Raw genomic sequence first — 20,117 nt, forward strand, 5'->3', positions numbered from 1 at the left:
GTTGAGGGTGAAGAGACTTCGCGATCGTGAAATGCGGATTCTCAGCCCCTCAGATGCCCCAGTTTTCTTTATAAACGAACCTATCCGAATGAAAGTGGGCTTGGTCGCTAAACCAAACCATGCATGCACGTGCCAATTCCCATCATGCTCCGCGGCCAACCGTTCATTCTGAACAACCTAACGCAACCCGTTCGGAAGTTATGACGATTTTATTTCATATAGTTCAATAATTTTCATCCTGTATAAGAAACAAGAGTGATCTCCCTCAAGCAGTGCCGTAGGGCAGGTAAACGCGATGAGTCGCCTTCGTTAGTGGGACGCAGTCGAGAAGTAGCGGCCGGCGTGGAGGGTGCAGAGAGTGAACGGCGTGGCGTGACTGACGCGTCGCGTCGCTCTTGACGGGCACGCAGCCCGCAGCACGCCGCACGCGGCCAGCGCCGGCTGACTCAGCGTTGCACGCGGCGCCGCGGTGCTCAGCGTCCTCTCGCCGGCACTCAAGTGGCTCTCTCTGTCTCTCACACCGGACCCAAATCGTGTCTTCCGTCTGTGTCGCTATTAGCCAGTGGTGAAGGGCTAGTTATCACTTCAAAAAAAAGTGAAGTTATGTAATTAATGTTTGTTTGTCTGTAGATAAATGTCTCCTATCGTGGTATTCACTGAAGTCCTCACGACACAGCGCCGTCCCATGCCGCTTCTGGTGTTTGTGGCCCATCCTCCTCTCCTCGTGCCCATCGCCTGTTGATGTCGTCTTTCCATCTTGCCAGTAACTTTCCTCGGTCCCTTCTGCCTTCTAAGGATCCTGAGAGCACTATACACACTAGTCTTTCCTCTTTCATCCTAATTAGGTGTCATCCTCACCTCAATCTTCGGGCAATATCAGCGTGTGAGTATACGTCAGTAGTAGGATGCAGCATGTTCTGGTGAACTCTTGATATGCAAAGTAATTAAATTGTGGCAGATGATTTATTTATGGCCTTAACCTATTGTTCTGCTGAATTATTTTTCATGTAAACCCTCCCTCTCCCTTTAACCTAGTGTTCTGTTAACTGCTTTATGACCCTCTGAGGGTTGATATATGACTACCCTCTGAGAGCACCCCCCACCCTCACTCCTCCCCCTCCTCCTAAACCACCCCTTTGGGAAGTCCCTCACGGATAGACGCACACCTTAGATATTTACAGAGATAAGACGTGCAATAGTATCGAAGGAAATTGACGGAGATCCGAAATGTGAAATAATTTGGGTAAAGGTCACGGTTAAAGCAGGCTCAGACATGGTGATTGGATGTCTCTATAGGCCCCCTGGCTCAGCAGCTGTTGTGGCTAAGCACCTGAAGGATAATTTGGAAAATATTTCGAGTAGATTTCCCCATTATGTTATAGTTATGGGTGGAGATTTTAATTTGCCGGATATAGACTGGGAGACTCAAACGTTCATAACAGGTGGCAGGGACAAAGAATCCAGTGAAATTTTTTTAAGTGCTTTATCTGAAAACTACCTTGAGCAGTTAAACAGAGAACCGACTCGTGGCGATAACATATTAGACCTTCTGGTGGCAAACAGACCCGAACTATTTGAAACAGTTAACGCAGAACAGGGAATCAGTGATCATAAAGCGGTTACTGCATCGATGATTTCAGCCGTAAATAGAAATATTAAAAAAAGGTAGGAAGATTTTTCTGTTTAGCAAAAGTGACAAAAAGCAGATTACAGTGTACCTGACGGCTCAACACAAAAGTATTGTCTCAAGTACATATAGTGTTGAGGATCAGTGGACAAAGTTCAAAACTATCGTGCAATATGCGTTAGATGAGTATGTGCCAAGCAGAATCGTAAGAGATGCAAAAGAGTCACCGTGGTACAACAACCGAGTTAGAAAACTGCTGCGGAAGCAAAGGGAACTTCACACCAAACATAAATATAGCCAAAGCTTTGCAGACAAACAAAAATACGCGAAGCGAAATGTAGTATGAGGAGGGCTATGCGAGAGGCGTTCAATGAATCCGAAAGTAAAGTTCTATGTACTGACTTGGCAGAAAATCCTAAGAAATTTTGATCTAATGTCAAAGCGGTAGGTGGATCAAAACAAAATGTCCAGACACTACAGTCTGGAACCGCTACGGTCGCAGGTTCCAATCATGCCTCGGACATGTATGTGTGTGATGTCCTTAGGTTAGTTAGGTTTAAGTAGTTTTATGTTCTAGGGAACTGTCGACCTCAGCAGTTAAGTCCCATAGTGCTCAGAGCCATTTTTTTTTCAGACACTCTGTGAGCAAAATGGTACTGAAATAGAGGATGACAGACTGAAGGCCGTAATACTAAATTACTTTTTCCAAAGCTGTTTCACAGAGGAAGACTGCACTGTAGTTCATTCTCTAGATTGTCGCACAGAACACAAAACGGTAGATATCGAAATAGACGACAGAGGGATAGAGAAACACTTAAAATCGCTCAAAAGAGGAAAGGCCGCTGGACCTGATGGGATACCAGTTCGATTTTACACAGAGTACACGAAGGAACTTGTCCCCTTCTTGCAGCGGTGTACCGTAGGTCTCTAGAAGAGCGAGCGTTAAAAAGGATTGGAAAAGAGCACAGGTCATCGCCGTTTTCAAGAAGGGACGTCGAACAAATGAACAGAACTATAGACCTATATCTCTAACGTCGATCAGTTGTAGAATTTTGGAACACGTATTATGTTCGAGTATAATGACTTTTTTGGAGACTAGAAATCTACTCTGTAGGAATCAGCATGCGTTTAGAAAAAGACGATCGTGTGAAACCCAGCTCGCGCTATTCCTCCACGAGACGCAGAGGGCCGTAGACACGGGTCCCCAGGTAGATGCCATGTTTCTTGACTTCTGCAAGGTGTTCGATACAGTTCCCCACAGTCGTTTAATGAACAAAGTAAGAGCATATGCACTATCAGACCAATTGTGTGATTGAATTGAAGAGTTCCTAGATAACAGAACGCAGCATGTCATTCTCAATGGAGAGAAGTCTTCCGAAGTAAGAGTGATTTCAGGTGTGCCGCAGGCGAGTGTCGTAGGACCGTTGCTATTCACAATATACATAAATGACCTTGTGGATGACATCGGAAGTTCACTGAGGCTTTTTGCGGATGATGCTGTGGTACATCGAGAGGTTGTAACAATGGAAAATTGTACTGAAATGCACGAGGGTCTGCAGCGATTTGACGCATGGTGCAGGGAATGGCAAATGAATCTCTCAGTGTAGACAAGTGTAATGTGCTGCGAATACATAGAAAGATAGATCCCTTATCATTTAGCTACAAAATAGCAGGTCAGCAACTGGAAGCAGTTAATTCCATAAATTATCTGGGAGTAGGCATTAGGAGTGATTTAAAATGGAATGATCATATAAAGTTGATCGTCGGTAAAGCAGATGCCAGACTGAGATTCATTGGAAGAATCCTAAGGAAATGCAATCCGAAAACAAAGGAAGTAGGTTAAAGTACGCTTGTTCGCCCTCTGCTTGGATAATGCTCAGCAGTGTGGGATCCGTACCAGACAGGGTAGAAGAGAGAGAGAAGATCCAACAGAGAGCAGCGCGCTTCATTACAGGACCATTTAGTAATCGCGAAAGCGTTACGGAGATGATAGATAAACTGCAGTGGAAGGCTCTGCAGGAGAGACGCTCAGTAGCTCGCTACGGGCTTTTGTTGAAGTTTCGAGAACATATCTTCACCGAAAAGGCAAGCAGTATATTGCTTCCTCCTACGTATATCTCGCGAAGAGATCATGAGGACAAATTAAGAGAGGTTAGAGCCCACACAGAAGTATACCGACAATCCTGCTTTCCACGAACAATACGTGACTGGAATAGAAGGGAGAACCGATAGAGGTACTCAAGGTGCCCTCCGCCACACACCGTCTGGTGGCTTGCGGAGTATGGATGTAGCTGTAGATCATTTCTGGATTGATTGATTGCACTGCTCAGTACATGTCACCGGTCAGGGAATGCCCTGGTGCAGCTGTGGTACCCCACTAATCCTCCACAAACAAAGCATCAAGATGTGACATCCTTTTGAAATTTGATACCAAACTCACTTCCGGCCTCTGTCTCTCTCCCTCCCTGTCTCTGTCTCAAGTGACTACTTCGTTTTTGTGTGACCCAACATATCCAAACACAAACAGACCAACATATTACCCCCACCCCTCATCCCTTCCATCCCCCTCGCCTGTCCCCCCAAACCATTCAGGCAAACCTGGCGCTCGGTAGTCGGTATATCCCTTAGTTCTCATACTTCCACTGCTGTGGAAACCTTTTGGAGATGGCGCAAAGACATTCAAGAAGAACTAGATAGCATCTATTGTGTGCCCCACCAATCCCTCCTTTGTCCTGAATGGATCCAAGGGATTTACCAGAAGGGAGGGGTTAAATAATTGAGCGATTTAATTAATTAATCAATTAATTTGATATCAAAGATGTGCTTGTATCAGCAAGGGGATTTCCGAGAGAGGTGAGGGGGAGGTGGGTTATGGGGAGGGATGGGGGGTTTCTCAGAAGGATGGATTATCATCAGTGGGTCATAAATCAGTTAACAGAACCATAGTTTAAGTGGGGTGGAGGGGGACAGGTTACATGAAAAATAGCAGAATAATAGGTTAAGTTCATAAATCAATCAGCTGTCACAGTTTAATTAATTTGCTCATCAGTTTGATATCAAAACTGCAACAGAACCGGCTGCACTGTACTACTTACATCTGCTGGTTCCTGATTATTTAATATCCTCCATTCATGCGACTTCAGGTAACTCTTGAGGCGAAATATTAATGTCTTTTTCTTGAAGGTAACCCATCATTGGGTGCCTTGCTCACAACCATATACTCAGACATCTCTACATTAACTTATAGCCCTGTTTTCCTTGCAAAAATGATAAATATACAGAGGGACTGAAAGAAAATGTGTCACATATTCCTACAGGGGGTAGCACAGGTAACTGTATGTCTGGAAAGCGATACTATTTGAGTTGTGGCACGAAGATCCGCACTTCACAGTCGGCATTTCATTTACTGATGTGGCGGGACTGACAACAGATGGCATAGTAAATTACTGCAGTATGCACATGTTGCGAGATGCAAATCCTCGATCAGTCATGCACATGAGGCACCAACATCACGTTAGTATCAACGTCTCATCAGGAACTGGTGACAGACTCATAGGGCCATACGCTTTACCAAACACATTAACAGGATTTTTTATACAATTTAAAAAGCAAATTATATGCTACAGGAATCACAAAGGTAAACCTTTACACCAGATTCATATACACAGATTTTTTTTCCTTTATTGTCATTTCATTCCCCTGACCCATGGGGGCAATTCGCCATTCTTGAGCCAAGAGACTACAAGAAGTACCACAGGAGAACATTACAGATATAAAATATGAGATCAAAAGATGAAATGTGCATGAGAGAAGGGAGAAGCGATTAGGGTTAAAATAAACAAAAAAGGGATATTTGAATGAGGCACGTTTACATAAAATCCACATACAGTTAAAATGGCAATTGATGAAGATGCAGAATTTTAACACTGGTGGCACAAATACCACAATTAAAAATGGCGTTCGCAGTATGGGACGATGACTCTGAACACACATGACACTGATGTTATGTACATGGCAAGCACCAAAACACAACAAATCAACTGCAGTAAACTTTTGAAGGGCCTGCCAAGGGAGGGGAGGTTGCAGATGAAGGTGAGAGAAAGGTAGATGGAAGGATTGACAGACAAGGGGGGCAGGAAGAGAAGGGAAGAGGCAGACTCAGTAGCAAACCACGGGGGAGGAGATGGGGAGAGAGCACAAGGACTGGGAAACAAGTGAGAAGGACAGGGGGAGGAGGAGGGAGGAAACAGCCAAGGGAGAGGGCACGGAGTGGGAGCCCAAGGGAGGAGGGTAGGGAAGAGGAGGGTCAGTGTTGGAAGGAAGGATAAATATTGGGGCAAAGCACATCATCCAGAATGTGGAGATGGTGGATGTTCCTTTGGGAGATGAGGTGGAGGGTGTGGAGGTATGGAGATGGAGAGAGGGGGGGGGGGACACATCAGGAAGGATGTGGTAACAAGCGTGCAATGGAGAGGAATGGAGACACCAGGTGGTGAGGCAGATCGAGGTGGCGGTAGGTGTAGAGGATAAGGAGGAGATGTTGGAAGGGGATGAGGTCATATAGAATATTCATGGGGAATGGGATATGGAAAGCGAGGCAGAGTGCATGGCATTCAAGGATTTTGAGGACTTTATAGAATTTAGGAGGGATAGAGATCCAGGCAACACAGGCATAACAAAGTATGGTGCAGTTCAAGGATTTGTAGGTATGAAGGATGGTGGAAGGGTGCAATTCCCATGTCCAGCCGGACAGAAGTTTCTGGAGGTGGAGTCTGTTGTGGGCTTTGCGTTGAATGGTAAGGAGACGCAGAGTCCAGGTGAGGTGCCAGTCAAGGATGACGCCAAGGCATTTCAAAGTGGGGGTAAGTTGGATAGGACAGTCATCCTATAAAGATTGCCTGGGTTTTGGAAGGATTAATTCGAAGGAGCCACTGGTTGCAACTAGCAGTAAACTGGCTTGGGGGGGGGGGGGGGGGTTGGAGGGAGCGCTGGGACCTCTGAAGTGTAGGATAGAGAGCACAGAAGGCGGTGTCATCAGAATACTGAAGGAGATGGACGAGTGGGGGCAGTTCGGGCATATCAGCAGTGTACAGCAGATATAGGAGAGGAGAAAGCACAGAGCCCTGGGGCACACCTGCAGTGGGATAGAAGGTATGGAAATTGGTATTGTGAATGGGGACATATGAAGGAGGGTGGGAGAGGAGGGAGGCAGTGAGACAGATAAAGTTTATAGGAAAGGCGTAAGTCTGGAGCTTGAAAAGGAGCCCGGAATGCCATACATGGACATAGGTGTTCTGGAGGTCAGGGGAAACAAAAAGAGCAGAGGTGACAGGAGATAAGTTGGAGGGAGAGGAGATGAGTGAGGTTAAGCAGCTGGTCGTTGGTGGAGGAGGAGGGCCGGAAACCACACTGGGTAAGAGGGAATTAGGTAGTGATGGATACAGCAGGAAAGGATGGACTCAAAGACCTTGCTGAACACGGAGATGAGGCACATGGAGCAATAGTAGGAAGTGTTGGAAGCAGATTTGTTAGGTTTAAGGAAGTTCAGGTAAGTCTTCTACAGGTCAGAGTAGAAGCCATGGAGAGGGTGGTGGTGTACAGGGTGGCAAGGGCGACAAGGAAGGAGAGAGGTAATGCAATTGTGACCAGGGACATTGTTGTGTTTGGAGTGAGGATAAGTTAAATGTCGCATGCCATGATAGAAGTGTTCAATTCCGAGGGCAGTAACTGGTCCAAGTACTGGAAGCTGGGAGCAAGTGGCTAGTCAGTGGTGTCTGGGCAATCAAGGACATGAGGGATGAGGGGGTAATCAAAGTGAGGGTCATCGAGTATGGAGACGACTTTGGAGAGGTGGGAAGCAAAATGGTTGGCTCTACTGAGGTTGTCAGGGAAGGGGTGGCTGTCATGGAGGAGTGGGTAATATGGATTGGGATGGCTACCAGTAAGGTGGTGGAAGGCAGATCAGGACTTGAATGAGTTGACAGGGAGGGTGGGAGGTGTGTGCACATATGGCGCCAGTCCTGGCGTTTATTTGCTATCAGGAGGTTTCAAATGTGTCTTTGTAATTGTTGGTGGAATAAGAGTGTGTCCCAGTCATGAGTTTGGAGGGAGGATCGGTAGGGTTGGCAGGATCCATGGAGAAGGAGCATCGTCTATGGAGGGAGGGGAGGACAGTTGGGTGGATACGTTTGGTGGGAATGTGGGCCACCACTGCATCAGAGACAGTCTTCTGGATGAAGGGCGAAGTGTGAGCAATGTCATCAGGATGGTGGAAGGTGAGGGGGTGACTTCTGACCTGGGTGTTGATGGATTCCCAGTAGGCATTCCAGTCTGCACAGCAGTAGTCGTGAACGACTTCGGGAGAGGCGGCAGGCTGGAGAGCTGGGGGAGGTCGAAGGGCAAGGGAAATGCTGAGAAGGACTGGAAGGTGGTCATTGCCATTGGGTTGTAGGACTTCCGCAGATACTGCCAAGGAGGTTGGGGGAAGCGAGGATAACATCAGGAGTTGTATTACTTTCAGGAAAAGTATGCTGAGGGAGGTAGACAAGGCCGCCTTGAAGGGTGGAAAGGAACTGATTCCACCCCTTGGAGTGGCAGGATCGTGGCTATGAATGTTAAGGTCGACGGCAACCATGTAGGAAGAGAAGGTGTGGTCAATATGGGAGCGGAAGTCATAGGGGAAGCAGCAGGATGGTTATGAATTGTTACACAGGTGACAGTAAGGGTGGGGAAAAAGACGCTGCGGATCAGGTGTTCAGTAGGATCAATGATCAGGGATTGTGGCCAGAGGGGAATATGCCGAAGGTGGCCAATAGCGACCGCACCTCGTGCTAAGGGGCAGGGATTGTCAGTACTATGAAGGACATAAGGACATAGGGAGAGGTGCAGACAATGTGGTAAGGTTGGAGGAAAGTATCATTGAGGATGAAGGAGTGAACCTGGAACTGGGACAGGGTATGCATGAAGAGGGGCTATTGGCAGGGAAGGAGCGAATGTTTTATAAAGGAGGTGATACTGTCGTCGCGCCAGAACGGAGAGACAGGAAGGGGAAGGAGGAGTGGAGGCGAGAAAGGCCTAGACGAGGGTGTTTACACAGACATGGCGCGTTTCACCAACAATATAAATTACATGTATGGAAAAACGTAATGGTAACAAACATTCGTAACCCACCTGTATGCTAAATGGCGCTTTTCACACCCCAATAGCCGACGATCTTTTAATTTATACCCTATACAGACCATTCACTAATTCATTGCGTAAAAAAATTGATGAGCCTACTTTCAAAATATTTCAATATATCGCCGGTTAGTAAGATGGCCACCACAAGGAAGGAAAAGACAACATGGGGAGCAAGTGAGAAAGTACTGGAAAAACAGGAAACAACACCAAATTCAGAAGAGGAATTGAGGTTGTTATGTGATCCTAATTGGTCAGTACGAAGATGAAAAATTAAAAAAGTAGGAGAGGGCTCGACGAGAGTAGGTTAACTTCTGACGTTGGCAGACGACGCCATTGTTCCGAGGTTCTGCTCATGCACAGTCTGCAACATACTCAGCAGCTTAGAACAGGGATTCGCAAACTGTGTTCCGCAGAACACTGGTGTTCTGCAGGAGGTGAATAAGTGCCCCGTGAAAAACTATTAAGAAACTGGGGCTTTTTAGGTATTTTTTTTAAATAATATTATTTATGATTACTTATAACTGACGCAATCACTGAATAAAACAAGTTTTCTCATTTTTTAAAATTTTATTAATTCTTTGTGTTCCATCAAAGTACCGTGTGGTTATAAATAAAGTGTAGTTACTCATAGAGGTCCACTGTGGGCTATAATTATCGTATGACAGTGAAACCTGGTAGACATTCTAATGCGTCAATGCGAAACCAATTTACACGAGAAAAAAAAATTAGTTTCAATTCTGGCGACTGTGAATGCAAGGAGGAAGTAAAGACGTGTTTCTACTTGTAATGGATTAGGGACGGGACGTGGGGAGAAAGAGTGAAACAAGTGAGAAAGAAATAATGTCGATTTTATTACTAACGGCCTTTTACACAATTTGTTCAGTACGATCACCGGAGGCTTAGACGAGATGCTGCATCCGTAAAACGACGCTATCAACAGATGCTCGCTAATACTGCCACAAATTCTGTATTTCTGTATAGGCTTATTCACTGCACCCTGTAGTGCAAAATGTGCCTCTCCACTCCATAGAATATTGCCCGGGCACATATGAACTTCGATCCATGTCAGAAACCGAAGTGCAAATTCAGAAAGTTGCTGTGAATTTTGAGGCGTTAGCTGGTGTACAACCTCGATCTTGTACGGGTCCCGGTGTAAAATATACCGCAAAACCCTCTGTGCTGTTGAGCATGGCCTGGACAGTTCTCGTGGTACTACATGAACACTAGCAATACCCGGGACAACGCAATGGCAACCTCATCAGTAATCTACATCGGGATAGGACGCCTTCCTCTTCCAGGTGCGGTACCGAGCTCATCCTCCTTTTCGAATTTCGTTATCATCTTCTTTGACCCATTAATGACATCGAGGTTCTCCTCTAACATTTTGGTCGGCGATACCTTCTCAATGCAGCACTATAATTGTTCCCATTTACATAAAACAGCTTCACTATCTCTCTTCTCCATACCCATACTATTCAGTCAGGTTATGGCTTGTCAAATGACTGCGTGGATGTCATACCGTCATACAAGACGTGCGCAGCGGCAGATTTTCACCTGGTGACCAAAACTACAACTAATTTTTTCCTGCTTTCCGTATTAACGCATTACCATATCTACGAAGTTACGGTGCCTTAACCATAATTACATTCCACACTGGACCCTCGTGAGTAGCAGCATTTCAATTATAAGCACCCAGTACCAGAATTATCGAAGTGTTCCGTCAGAGGAAGTTTGGGAATCGCTGGCTTAAAATTGCACACTCGTCGCAGTCAATTGATCACTGACGTCATGCGACTGATTTACTCTCGATATGTCTGACGGCTGATTTACTCGCTGAGATGTGACGCGCAGCCAGCACGAGTGAGACAGCGAAGTTGCCCGTGTACACGAGGCATACAACGTTGTTCTCACGTAAACGCTACAATGAATTGCGATTTCTCAGTGAGGAACTGGGTGAGTAATCGCACAGTTTGTGTTCGGCTATTGCAGGTACAAGGGAAAGGCACGAGCAGATAAGTTAATAATCCTGATACACAAAGATCCAGGAACGTACTGTTTCCTTGATACGACGTATGCACAAATGCTGTCACGGCATTGTTATAAAACTGTTAATGGTGCAGGTACCGATTCCCACAGTCCACAGGAAACTTATGTGAGCGTGTAGCATTCGAAGCGACTGCCATGGCTCCACACACATTTGTCGAATGAAGAAATGACACATCGACTTCGTGTACGGGTGTGTCATGGCCATGTGCGGAAGGCAGCACGGTTGTACCACTAAGCGTGTCCTCAGAGAAAACAGCCGGACAGCAGTGTTCACTAGGTGCCACCAGCGCCTCCACGAGGCCGATTCTTTAAAACTCAACATGCGGGTTGACTAAGAACAGTGCCGGGGACAAGTACCACAGCGACTGGTGCAGCAGAACACGTTTCGCCGTTCAGCATACGGCAAATATTACATGTGAAACAAGTACCCATGTCTTGTAGGAAGTAAAACTGTTGATAGCTTTAAAATATCGGGAATACGATATATCGACAATTATAAAAATATGATTATGGGCTCTCGATTTACCACAAAATGTATCGATATATCGAAGGAATAAGACGACATACCGGCCTATAAAAATATCGACTGCATATCGTAAATATACTGCCTGATTTAGAGTTGTATATTTAAGTATTGCTTTATTAAAAACCATTCAACAGCCAAGATCGCGTAAAATATTTTCTTTTTGTTTTTATTTAACACAACAGGTTTCAACAGACTACGCTGTCATCTTCAGGACTTAAAATCTTTTTGCTGTAAAACATATTCATTTTACGCTGACATCACACACAAGATATCAAGTTGATAAAAATAGCACATTATAAAAGGTTTGCCATCGCAAAAATATTTAAAAAAACGTAAGGCACATTGTGCAACAGGTTACGTCCATATACATATTGTTCACAGTTGTTTGTTGCATCACACAAACACGGTACACAAAAGCACAGCTGTTTGCATATACTGGGCATATTCTAAACAGTGCACAATATTTTTCAAATATTTTAGCGATAACAAACTTTTAATAAAGTGCCATTTTTATCTACTTGAAATTGGAAATTTGTGGGACCAAAGTGAGGAGGTTATCGGTCCCTAAGCTTACACGCTACTTAACCTAATTTTTACACTAAGGACAACACAGACACCCATGCCCGAGAGAGGACTCGAACCTCCGACGGGGAAAGCCGCGCGAACCGTGACAAGAAGCCTGAGATAGCGCGGCTACCCCGCGTTGTCTACTTGACATCTTGTGTGTGAAAATGAACATGTTTTACAGTAAAAAGATTTTAAGGCCTCAAGATGGTATCATAGTCTGATGAAACCTGTTGTCTTAAATTAAAAAAAACATATATTTTTTACGCGATCTTGTGGGAAAATGGTGTTTAGCAATTAAAGGGTTTATTTCGACATGTAGACAATGACAACTTTATGAAATAAGTTATGAGAGGTTAACTGAAATCAAATATTGCATGACGGTGCACCATGTACACAGTTGTTAATTAACAAAGCAATAGTCGACCCAAAAAGTATTGTAATATATCTTTTCATCTCCACAAAGCATCATTATTAACTTACAAATTTTCAAATTAAGTGTTATTGTTTCAATTCTTGCTGTAAGAGGGATGCTAGAATGTTGATGTACAGAATATCTAATGATAAATCAATACGAATGAATTTTCTCATTTTGAGAAAGCTGATGCGGGAAAATAGCTTGGCGAAACTAAAGGCTGGAGTTTCTGCTGATAGGACCAAGCGCCGATGACGTCATCATTTCCTCTCCCACGTCTCCACCCACCGCAAAGACCAGTCTTGTCATTTAGATTTTTGTTCATCATTTTCCGTAACTGTTTCTGAAGAATGCTGTTGTGAAGAAATAGCACACTAGATGCGTATTTTTTTTTTTTTTTTAACGCGACTGGTGTGCTATTTCTTCAATAGGAATTCTTGTTATTCCATTCACAACGCCACCATACAGTGCCACCTACACTTGCTTCACACAGTCAAAGAAAAAGACTGGACGTGATGAAAGCTCAAAAAGTATTAAGAGTCCTTCACACACTGAATTAAAACTATGTTGTACTACAGTTTCAAAAGACCAATAACAAAATTTACCGGAAATGCGAAAAAATAAGATAAAATAAAAATATCTGCAGTCGATATTGCTCCAGAAGACCACCCTTGCCTATCAGCACTGCAGCGCCCTCGTACTGAGGTCAATATAGAGACGAGCCAGGAAGTGCTCTGCCACAGCAGTTAGCATCATCGTCTAGGAAAAACGACAAATTAAAGGTTCAAATGAACTGTTCTTAATGTCGAACATTTTACCTCAAGAGAACAGTTTGTTGATCAGTGTATAAGCGAAGCTTCGCTTATCCATGACAGTTATAAATTATCCATTACTCTTGTGGCAAAGAAGTGTGTCCAAATTAATACTTTATTCGGTTATGTAACAAAGTGACCTAATATTACATCACATCAAATGAATTCACAATTGCGAATAAGGACTACCGTCAGCTATAGAATGGAATGACGACAGTGAAAATTTGTGCCGGACCGGGTCTCGAACTCGTAATTCCCACTTGTCACGAGCGGCTGCCTTGCCATTTGGCCGCCTGGGCACGATTCACGGCTCCAACCAGGCCGTGAGTCGTGAATCAACTCAAATCACAGAGATCTGTACGTAGTGACAGAAGAGTCATAGCGCATCGCAACAATATGGGCAAACAAGATGAAAAGTGAGAAGAAAAAGGTTCGGAATATAAAACTATGCTTATGTTTCGTAAATTGAGTTATTGTACGACCTCCAGCATGTGACCAGATGAGCGGAAACGCAGATGCCAACAAAAAACGCGAAGAACATTCCCACTGATGATGCCTTAAAGTGTGAAAGGCGAAACGCTTCTGGAAAAATAAAATATAGTGCTGCAGGAGTAGGTGGTTTTTATTTACAAAACAAATATTGTAAGTAGCCTGTTTGTATGTTGGCAGCGCAATAGACTGTGTTAATATGGCTGACAGCGCTCTGCACCCTCGGCAAGAGATTCTGTGGTTGGACGGATTAGCGGTTAGCGAGCGGATAGAGATGTGTATTCTTAGTGGAGACTCTGTGTTGGTAGGACATGCATTGTTAAGTGAGATGCAAGGAAATGTAGGATGATGGATGTTCTCGATAGTATTTGGGGAGTGGAATTACTGACAACTATATAATTTTTAGAACTGTATGGTACATGAATAAGGTGTAATTTTCTAAATACGTGTTTACTCTTCAACAAAATCTTTCTTTTGCTAACCATATGCCTCCTAGTAGTTAGTGTATAGTGGTTAGAATCTTTTTATTTAGCTGGCTGTAGTTGCTGATAGCTGTAGTTGTTGTAGTTCGTGTTATGAAGATTTTCTGTGACGTAAGTGACTTATAAAGAAATGGGGTTCGTGATTGAAATGAATTTAGGCAATTAACAGTGTTGGGGGTAGTTTCATATTTCTTTAATTTCATATTTTTTGCACTTTTATTATTGGTAGGGTTTCTTGCAACCCAGGGCAACTCTTTTGTGTTAATTATTGGAAGTCATATTGTCACTATATAGCAGTCAGATTGTGTTGGGCTTGTATATTGTGGGTAATAAGTGAATAGCTTAAGCTTGAGTTGTCTTTGTCAGTGCTTAAATGATAAAAATAAGTACAGACATAGTTTCAATATTTCTGTGGCTTGCTGCGGAGGATGGCCACTCAAACAAATTAGTTATCCGGACTTTATTCATCCAGTACTTGAGAATGAAAAAAATTAGCGACTTCCAACAGACTTTAGGCATAATAATGGAAGGAAAAATGTTTATGGCGTACTACACTTCGCTGTTTAGGCAATAAAACTTCAGCGTCAGGCAGGTCATTTTAATTTATTGTAGACAGTTTCACATCTACCACTGAACGTACCTGCAAAATTATATCGTTGTACGACGAACAGGTTAGGATAAAAACTAGCTTGTCGGAAAGATGTAAATAGCTCTTAGTATCTGTAGTATGAATGTTTATAAAATTTAAAAAAAGGATAAAAATAAGCTGTGCTGGAAGGTAGTTCTCATGTAAGTCTACCATATATGGCCTAAAAGTACCTAATTTTAAAAAAAAGAGTGTTCCGGCATTGATAGCTTCATTAGTTATGTGTGAATAATCCCAAACTAATAAAACGTACATAATTAGACTTTTGTGTCTTTAACTGTGAAGGTTTTAAATGCTTTACGTCAATTGTTTAACATAGAAAATGATTTGTAAAATAATCACACGTTCACATATACATGTACATGGATACTCTGCAAATCACACTTAAATGCCTGGCAGAAGGTTTAGCGAACCACCTTGACAGTAATTCTACATTATTCCACTATCGAACAGACCGCGGAGAAAACGAACACGCCTATACCTTTCCATGCGCGTTCTTATTTCCCTTATTTTATTATGATACTCGTTACTCCCTGCGCGGCGTCAACAAAAGATTTTCGCATTCGGAGAAGAAAGTGGTTGATATTTCGTGAGAAGATTCCAGCGCAACTACGAACACCTTCGACTTACTGGTGTCCACCCCAAATCCTGTATCGCTCCCCTATTTCACGATAATACAAAACGTGCTGCTCTTGTTTGAACTTTCTCGAAGAACTGTTAATCCGATATGGTAAGGATCTCAGACCGCGCAGCAGTACTCCAAAACAGGACGGACAAGTGTAGTGTAGGCAGTCTCTTTAGTAGAACTGTTATATTCTCTAAGTGTTCTTACAATAAAACGCCGTCTTTGGTTCCCCTTCCCCACAACATTTTTAATGCGTTCTTTCCAATTTAAATTGTTAGTAATTGCAATTCCTAGGTATTTAGTTAAATTTACAGCCTTTAGATTTGACTGAGTTATCGTGTAAACGAAGTTTTAACGGATTGCTTTTAGAACTCACGTGTATGACCTCACACTTCTCATTATTAAGGGTCAATTGCTAATCTACGCACCACTAAGATATCTTTTCTAAATAGATTTGTAATTTGTTTTGATGACACTACTAGACACTTTCTTATACCGGGAGTTTGGTTCGGGGTTGGAGCGGTTACTGGACAGTATTGTAAGCAGTCCAGTTTCCACGCCGCCCTCTGCGGCTGGTGGTGTTCTGCACAGCGACTGCAGGTGCCGGACTGTACCACAGGTAGACAGACGCTGCGTCGGCCGCGGCCGTGACCTTGGGGAAAGTCTGGCTGCCTGCTCTCCGTGGGTACGGCGCGGCTCTCCGTGTCTGCGCCTCGGTTCTGCTGCGGTCTACTCTGGCCTGCTCTCTCCGTCTGCCTGCAGTGCAGCTGGTCGCGGTCACGCGTCGCCGGCTTTGCGTGTCGGAGTAGCGGCGGCGGCAGTCGCTGTGGGAGCAGCCAGCAGCCCGGCCAGCCATCCGGCCACTAATTAAGCCGCGCCGACGACGTCTCGGTGGCCGCCAAGGGGGAAAGTCTGCCGCTGCCGTCCACGGCGTCTCACTGCCTCTAAATACAAAACATCACGACTTGGTTTTCTGAAAAGCAGAATGTCGTTTGTTTTTCCTTTTCTCTCATTATTTACCCATACATACCTAGGCGTTATCTTCTGTAGGTCACATTATTATTTCTGTAAAAATATTATATAATACACTCTAAGACAAGAAGTATGACGGGAAACGAGGCCGTTGACGCTGCTGCAACGCTGCAGTCCTCCTACCTCGGCCCGATAGTTCTTCCGATGATCTCTGTGTTACCGTCTTTCAGCGGGTGGTCCCACTCTAGCATCACCACTGGTCTTCCCTTCATGGGAACAAGCTGCGGACCTGTTACAAAGGCTTGGCCGACCTCTTCTCGGCTCTCTCATCGCGAGATCATTTTATCTAGGTTGCCTATTGAGCACCGTCGCTTTAGCCATCGCCAGTTGTTAAGCGGTGATCCCCACCACTCTGTACTCATTATCATCAGCCTTTCACGTTTCTCCACTTCCTGACAGAATGCCACTGTATTCTAATGTACGTTTGCCACCTGAGTTATCGGCCTATTTAGCGCACAACGCGCGGGCTGTCAACGCCGTTTCATTTTTTATCCGTCATAGCAATACAAAGAAGGACATTTAATCTTTGATGAATGTAATTCCATCTTCTGGTGGAGTGTGGGACTACTGCTGTTCAATGTTCAATAAAAACAACAGCAATCGATACTGGTAGGCTTGAAATAAACCTATATAACAGCTATTGGTATTGTTTTTATTGAACATTTCATCTTTGGTTCGGGACCTCCGTTGTCTCTATGGCGTATTTTAAGGACCTTTCTCCAGAGGAAGTCCCTGTTTTTAGCTGTCTTTCCTTTTGTCGCTTGGGCTTAACGTGTAATCGCTTTTAACCCCTTTCCCGTCTCAGTGTTTTATGGTTCTGACATGGGCGCGAATGATCTTACTTGTTTTTGCGTCCTAAAACAAAACAAACAAACGATGGAATTTAAGAATGGGGCGTAAATCGGTGAGGGTGATGCACATGTATAGACAAACAAATGAATAGAATTTCAGAAAAATTGGGTGATTTATTTAAGAGAAATAGCTTCAAAAATTGAGCAAGTCATCAACATGTTGGTCCAACTCCAATCCTTATGCAAGGAGTTATTCGGCATGGCACTGATTTGTTAGATGTCGTCTTGAAGGATAACGTCCCAAATTCTGCCACCTAGGCCGTTAGATTGGCAAAATCCCGAGATGCTTGGAATGCCGTGCCCTTAATTCTACAATCGTTCTTAATTGGAGAGCGATATGGCGACCTTGCTGGCCAATGTGCTGTTTGGCAAACACGAAGACAAGCAATAGAAACTCTCGCCGCTTGTGGGTGGGCATTACCTTGCTGAGATGTAAGCCCAAGATGGCTTGCAATGTAGGGCAACAAAACTGTACTCAGATTATCGTCAACATAATGCTGTGCTGTAAGGGTGCCGCCGACGACAATCAAAGGGGCTCTGCTACGAAGAGAAACGGCGTCCCAGACTATCGCTTCTGGCTGTCGGGCCGTATGGCGGGCGATAACCAGGTTAGCATCCCTCTACTGTCCCGGACGTTTCCAGACAGGTCTTCGGTTGGAATCTCACTGAACTGTTTTCAGTAATGAGTACCGCTTCGAATTGGGCCCCAACGACCAGCGAAGACATGTCTTGAGACGCGCTGGACACATGTGGGATAACAAACTGACTGTAGCCCACCATACGACCCGGAAAGCAGGAGTGATGGTGGTCTGGAGTGACATTTCTTTCCGTAGCAGAACCCCTTTTGTCAACCGCCCTCACAACACAGCTGTTCACCGACGATATTCTAAGCCCCGTTTTGTTGTCCTGCGTGGCAAGCCATCCGGGGCTTACATTTCAACAAGATAATGCCCGCCTGCACACGGTGAGAGTTTCTACCGTACGTCTTCGTGCTTGCCCGGAAAAGACTCCGCACCTACCTCCGAATGAGAACGTTTGGAGCCGGCCGGAGTGGCCTAGCAGTTCTAGGCGCTACAGTCTGGAACCGCGCGACCGCTATGGACGCAGGTTCGAATCCTGCCTCGGGCATGGATGTGTGTGATGTCCTTAGGTTATTTAGGTTTAAGTAGTTCTAAGTTATAGGGGACTGATGCCCTCAGAAGCTAAGTCTCATAGTGCTCAGTGCCATTTGAACGTTTGGATCATTACGGCCATGTCCTCCAACCAGTTCGGGATTTTCACGATTTAACGTGACATTTGGACAGAATTTGGCACGATATATCTCAGGAGAGTATCCAACAACTGTATCGATCAATGCCAAGCTGAGTAAATGCTTGCATAAGGGCCAGAGGTGGACCATCGCGTTACTGACTTAATCAGTTTGTCACCCAGTTTTTGTAATAATTTGTTTCTCTCTACATATGCATCACATCTACCTTTTTTTGTCTTAGGTTGTATTATGCAATTTTTCTTGCCCGTTTTTACATTTTACGCCTGTAAGTTACCGTACTCTCAAACTGTAAATTCAGATTTCATTTTTCGCATTATACTCAACACTCAATATTAGTACTTGCAAGTAATTAGATACAGTCCTATTGGGTCAAACCCGCCCACTGTTTATAAGATATTGATAGCATCTATACCTTGTTTATTGACTGGATTTTCGGCAGGACGCACTTTTGCCACATAACACGGAGTTTTACGCAGCCGCTAGCTTCATATTGATTATATGATAGCCGAACAAACAGTGGTAGCAGTTACTTCTGTAAAATATCTGGGAGTATGCATGCGGAATGATTTGAAGTGGAATGATCATATAAAATTAATTATTGGTAAGGTGGGTACCAGGTTGAGATTCATTGGGAGAGTCCTTAGAAAATGTAGTCCATCAACAAAGGAGGTGGGTTACAAAACACTCGTTCGACCTATACTTGAGTATTGCTCATCAGTGTGGGATCCGTACCAGATCAGGTTGATGGAGGAGATAGAGAAGATCCAAAGAGGAGTGGCGCATTTCGTCACAGGGTTGTTTGGTAAGCGTGATAGCGTTATGGAGATGTTTAACAAACTCAAGTGGCAGACTTTGCAAGAGAGGCGCTCTGCATCGCAGTGTAGCTTGCTCTTCAGATTTCGAGAGGGTGCGTTTCTGGGTGGGGTATCGAATATATTGCTTCCCCCTACTTATACCTCCCGAGGAGATCACGAATGTAAAATTAGAGAGATTAGAGCGCGCACGGAGGCTTTCAGACAATCGCCCTTCCCGCGAACCATATGTGACTGGAACAGGAAAGGAAGGTAATGACAGTGGCACGTAAAGTGCCCTCCGCCACACACCGTTGGGTGGCTTGCGGAGTATAAATGTAGATGTAGATGTAGATGTAGATGTAGAAACAGTGCTTATCATTCTCTATCTTCCACTGAATGCTATGCCGCCTGAAGTGACTTAAACATTAATTCAGTTTGGCCCTATGTTCTGTCACAAAGAAACCACACAACGGGAATTTGACTATGGGCTTTACATCAACCAATCACGGAATCAACTTCACTTAATGGTTCCGAGTATCTCTCTCTTATGGCGTAAAAGAGGTTAATGACTACAAGAGATGGGGTGGCGTGATGGATACACTTTGCGGAAATGTTTGATGAACTAAGTTCATTCGAAATCGATATTTATTCAAAAAATGGCGTGTACTCTTCAACTTTAGTAATATTTAAACGCATGAAACCCCTAACTTTGATTCCCTAATTGTAACTGTTTGCCATTAAATTGATCATCATTATTCT

Source organism: Schistocerca gregaria, chromosome 2 (assembly GCF_023897955.1).
Source record: "Schistocerca gregaria isolate iqSchGreg1 chromosome 2, iqSchGreg1.2, whole genome shotgun sequence".
Classification (NCBI taxonomy): domain Eukaryota; kingdom Metazoa; phylum Arthropoda; class Insecta; order Orthoptera; family Acrididae; genus Schistocerca; species Schistocerca gregaria.